This window comes from Triticum urartu, unplaced genomic scaffold (assembly GCF_003073215.2).
Source record: "Triticum urartu cultivar G1812 unplaced genomic scaffold, Tu2.1 TuUngrouped_contig_10543, whole genome shotgun sequence".
NCBI lineage: Eukaryota > Viridiplantae > Streptophyta > Magnoliopsida > Poales > Poaceae > Triticum > Triticum urartu.
Window position 1 is genome coordinate 1 of NW_024111421.1, and position 5,529 is coordinate 5,529.

Below are 5,529 nucleotides of genomic sequence, written 5' to 3' on the forward strand. Positions count from 1 at the left end.
CTCATGTTCGACGACCCTCGACCCCTCGGCCGCCCTCTCGACACACCCACGACCTAAAATGACTTAAAATGAAAATTACCTAAAATGTACTAAAGTTATCGACGACCCTCTCGACACACCCACGAATAAGAAAATATACCATCTTCTTCATCTCCTCTTCTTTGCATATTCACATAGCCACATACACATACATAGCCACATACATATTCATCTATGAATAAAAAAACATCATAGGTACAATTCATATCGACATTCATACATACATGAAAAAAATTATATGAACATCGTGAACAAAAAGATTATCGAGCAAAATTATTTTCCATGAACATACATATAGCCACATTCATATAGAACTTTTGCATATATGAACATATATGAACCAATGGCCCACGTGGCCCGGCCGGCCCCCTGGGCTCACGAACCGGGACCAATGCCCCCATTGGTCCCGGTTCTGACTGAACCAGGACTAATGGGCTAACCCGACCTGAACCAAAGCCATGTTTTCTACTAGTGAAGCCTCAAGCTGTCTGCTCCGAGCCCAAAGGTATGTCCTACAACTACTGATCAGTACCAGTTTGGACGAATCGTCGTAGCTTTCTGCAACTTATTCACGATTTGTTCCTTCCGTCCTTGCGTTTATTTCCCAATGATTCCATCGTCGTCCAGTAGAGGTGGAGCCACGGTTGCCTTGAACCACAGGCACGGTCCGTGCTCGCCGCTGCCCACCAAGGAGGCGCCTACGTTGGAGGATCTGCTCCGCCGCGACAAGGTTCGAGCCGCCTACGTCCAGCGCCGCCTCGACGGTATCCAGCAATCTGAGGTCAGCGTGCCGACTGAACTGGGATACACCGTGGGCACCCTGGAGTATGTGATCACCGTCGGCCTCGGCTCCCCGGCGGTTCAGTAAACCGTGATCCTGGACACAGCCAGCAATGTGTCATGGGTGCACTGGCGCACCTCGGGCGGCTACGACCCCAGCAAGTCGACCACCTACGCGGCGATCTCCTGCAGCTCCGCGGAATGCTCGCAGCTCGGAGAGGAGGGAAACGGCTGCATGAGCTCCGACTGCCAGTACTTGGTACACTACAGCGACGGCTCGAGCACCGGTGGGACATACGGCTCCGACACGCTGGCGCTAGCGGGCTCGGGCTCAGGCTCGGCGACAGTCGTCAGCAACTTCCAGTTGAGAGTGGATTTTCAAGACCCGGGTGCCCCGGCACCCCCGGTCTGGACCTAGGAATCTATGCCACGCACTACATTACTACTTGGTTTAGCAGGCCTATTCAAACAGTAACTGAGCGAACTGGGTTTTGTAGGGCACTGTAACATTTTAGGCAGATTCTTTTGTCACTTTCCAGTCCGCCGATTGGACATGTCGGCCCGTGATTCATACTCTGCTCTTCGCTTGACAAGGGTTGGTATTTACTGAATCCACTGTTCAAAGTCACGCGTGCCATCGAAAATGTTTCGTTTCTGCTTTCTGGTTCCACCATGACCCATCACGGTCAACAGCCGTATATATATATTGCTATCAAAAAGTAACTTTTTTAGAGCAAAAAGTAACTTGTTAGGTCTTTTTTGGTTCATAGGATAGGATTATCGTAAAAATAGAAATCTTGTAGAAAATAAGATGGCATGTATCCTAAATCCTATGAGTAGGAATAGAAAATGAGATGTCATTTGGTTGACACCAAATGAATTTTTTCATTGAGTCTAGGCTCATTTTTATTTTCATATGAAATGTGGAGGATAGTAACCAATCCTATGTAGGAATAGAAATCTATTCCTATGAACCAAAGGGCTCTAAAGAAAAATAATTCCTATAAAAATCATATCCTCTAGAATTCCTATGAAATTCCTCCAAACCAAATGAGGCCTTAGGCTGCTATGAGCTCTCATGAATATTGCAGCACAAAACGACCATGCAGGATAAGCCTGCTGCATGCGTCACACTCATGAACAGTGACCGTTATGTCATGCATGTCGCCATACAGGCTAGGGCACCTATTGCATGCACCTATTGCCTACCTGCGACCCTATTAGATGAGCGAAATAGACTGACAAAGCTGGTCAGTGCCCTACACCCATACCTACTCTCTCTGCTGCAGTGTCTGCAAATTGCCTGCCTAATTAGCCTGACACGGTAAATGGCCTGCTACTACAGTCTCCAAAACACGAATCTTGGCGTCGTTGTACGCACCAAATAAAATGGTGCCGGGACTCCCGGGTGCTGTTGCACCTTTCCGCTTCCAGTTTGGGTGCAGCCACGACGAGACGGGGTTCGATGACCTAACCGACGGGCTCATGGGGCTAGGCGGCAAAGCACAATCCCTCGTGTCGCAGACGGCGGCAACGTTTGGGAACGCCTTCTCATACTGCTTGCCGCCTAGCCCGTTCCTCTTCGGTTTCCTGACTCTCGGTGCGCCCAGCAACACGTCGGGATTCGTGACGACCCGGATGGTAAGATCCAAAGCGGAGGCGACGTTCTACTTCGTCGTCCTCCAGGGCATAATCGTGGCCGGAAATCAACTCAGCCTACCACCCACCGTCTTCTCCGCCGGGACGTTCATGGACTCCGACACCGTCGTCACGCGGCTACCACCAACGGCGTACCAGGCGCTCTCGTCAGCGTTCAAGGCCAACATGACGCAGTACCCTGCTGCGCCGCCGAGGAGCCTCATGGACACGTGCTTTGACTTGGCTGGCCAGGAGAAAGTCATGATACCGTCCGTCGTGCTGGTATTGGACGGGGGCGCTGTTGTCTACCTCGATGCCAACGGTATCATGCTGGAGAACTGCCTCGCGTTCGCGCCTACAGACAATGACGGTATGCACGGCATTATCGGCAATGTGCAGCAGCGTACCTTTGAGGTGCTCTACGATGTCAGCCAGGGTGTCGTCAGGTTCAGGCCCAACGCGTGCTGAATTGCTGTTCAGCAGTCTCATGTCATCAGGGACGTTGTGTGTAGCAGTACCCTATCAGTATTGTGTTGTATTGTATTGTATTGTGAGTGTGTGTGAGTGGTGTGATGTTGTCCGCCTATACAGCTATTGTTGAAAGAAACAGGGATAATGCTTTGTGTTGTGGCCAGAGCTCTGATACGATCCCTCCTTCTTTTTATTTTTCACGAATACACACGTGTTGCGTATCATTTCACTGATAGAGGGAAATCAAAGTACAAGATCAGTCTGAAGTCTCCAAACCACATGCACAAGGAGAACCCAAGAGGGGGTGCTCAGCCCCACGACCCCTCTAGTCATCAGAGTCCACGCCCTTCACTTCACTGAGATGATAACAAGCCGTATTGATTGTAAGAGCATCTACGGTCATGCATACCAAATCATACGTTCGCGGATGTGCCCGATCAATTTTTAAATCTCTACGTCCACAGTAGTGTACCTTATATCTGATACACCAAATTCATAGTAAGCATGCAACATGAAATTAAACTACTTAGATCATCAACGAAACAAATAGACATTCAACAAACAGACATATAAACCGGCAGATAGAAATCCGCAAAATCCGAACATAGACCAAAATAGCACCACAGTTCAGCCGACAGACATATGTTCTAAACTAGAATTACTAAGAACGAAAATACAGATGGAGAGAGGGTCGAGCTTCTTCACCACTTCCTCGCTGTCCCATCACCCTTTCGGTTACCAGCTCTGTTGTAGGCGTCGGCGACAGGAGCAGGGTGGGGTGCGGGAGGGTGTCGTCGGAGCCATCATCGGAGCCTCCAGTGACGTGGAGGAGGACAAGGAGGAGTCGATGAAGTGGTTCATTCCTCTGGACGACACGGTTCTCTTGCCTCTTGAGCTTCGCTGCTCTCGCCTCTGCCGCTAGCCTCTCCGCTGCCTATGTGTGGACTACTCCAGACCTAGCTGAAGCGTCTTCGCATTTTTTCAATGGAGCCGGTGGGCATCCGTCTCTTGAGCTTCGCTGCTCTCGCCTCCGCCGCTGGCCTCTCCGTTGCCTATGTGCGGACTACTCCAGACCAAGCTGAAGCGTCTTCGCATTTTCTCAATGGAGCCAGTGGACAAGGAGGAGCCGATGAAGTGGTTCATTCCTCTGGACGACGCGGTTCTCTTGCCTCTTGAGCTTCGCTGCTCTCGCCTCCGCCGCTGGCCTCTCCCCTACCTATGTGCAGACTACTCTAGACCTAGCTGAAGCGTCTTCGCATTTTTTCAATGGAGCCGGTGGGCATCCGTCTCTGCTGTCGCAAATGAGCGGCGGTAGACAGCTGCGAGGAGCCGCTCATCCTCATCGTGCACCGTCAGCAACCCTGGCGGCAGCAGGAGGACTATGTGGCCACCTCTGATGCCGTCGCCCTCTCCCTTGCCCGCGGACTCTCACAGTAGGCTGTGTGCGCGTCTGCGGCGTCGGTGGAGCGTCACTCCTGTCTTCAGTCTCTTCTTGTAGCTTCTCAACAGTGGTCTGAATCTCGGTGACCTTCACATCTAGATCATGAAGTTTAGTCTCAAAGATCCTCTCAAGACTCTCTTGATTTTGAGTCAGGGTGGCTAGTCCTTTCTCTATTCTCACGGTTGCCTCAAGTAGATAACTGAGTTGATCTTGCTTGGTCTTGAGATTGACAACTGAAGCATCTGACATTGTTGAAGTCTTTGCTGTCTTTACTTTCTCTCTCTCTTCTCCTCAGCTTCTACTGAAGTAGGATGTGACGCATCCATGACAACCACGTTGTCCTCAAATTCTGGCCTTAGGGGAAGATGCTCTCTGTCAAGAAGATATGTCCCTGTCCCCATCTTGGAGTTGATTAGCGTCTGGATGTGAGGGGCATATCCACATGATCTTTTCTGATCAGCTGCAGTTCTCTTCACAGTTTCAACAATCAAACTCACCACCTTCAACTTCTCTGGCACACCAAACATATGAAGCAGGTTGATCGAGTGACCACGGATCATTCTATCATCTCCTGACTTGGGCAACAAGGTGTGCCTCAATATATTGTTCATCGTGGTTAGACCTGACAACAGATAATAGATGGATCCAAACTTGTGAGTTTCCAATGCATCATCAGGAATTTTCTTGTACATGTGAGCCATAGAGTTGTGATCCTTCCTGGTCTTGGCATACACATCTATGTCATCTTCAGCTTCCTCAGGGGTACTGATCAACTAGGCCCATTCAGCAATTGATGATGGATACCTTGTGCCTTCTGTCATCCAGACTATCTTGCCATCTGGATAGAAATGAGCAGTCGAATAGAATTGCATAATCATTTCATCGTTCCATTTTGTCAACTTTTGTCCAACAAAAGTGTCAACACCGTCCATTCTGAAACTCTCATGAACTCCTGGGAAGTAATCCTCATTGTCCTCAATGTATGTCCAATCAACCCATCTCATGTCACTGACAATGGGCTTCTTGTCCAACAACACCGTCTCATAGAAATCTTGTTGTTTTTGGTGTGAAAGCAATAATCAACAACATTTCTCCTCCTTATAGCGTATGGATCAATCCGTCTCCACAATCTGAGACCTACATCCTTTCTCAGCTTCATA

At 49.4% G+C, this 5,529-nt stretch overlaps 1 pseudogene; it reads left to right on the forward strand.

The window, feature by feature from the left end:
• The first annotated feature begins 511 nt into the window (after window positions 1-511).
• On the forward strand, window positions 512-2,925 carry LOC125526585 (annotated as a pseudogene).
• Window positions 2,926-5,529: the final 2,604 nt, after the last annotated feature.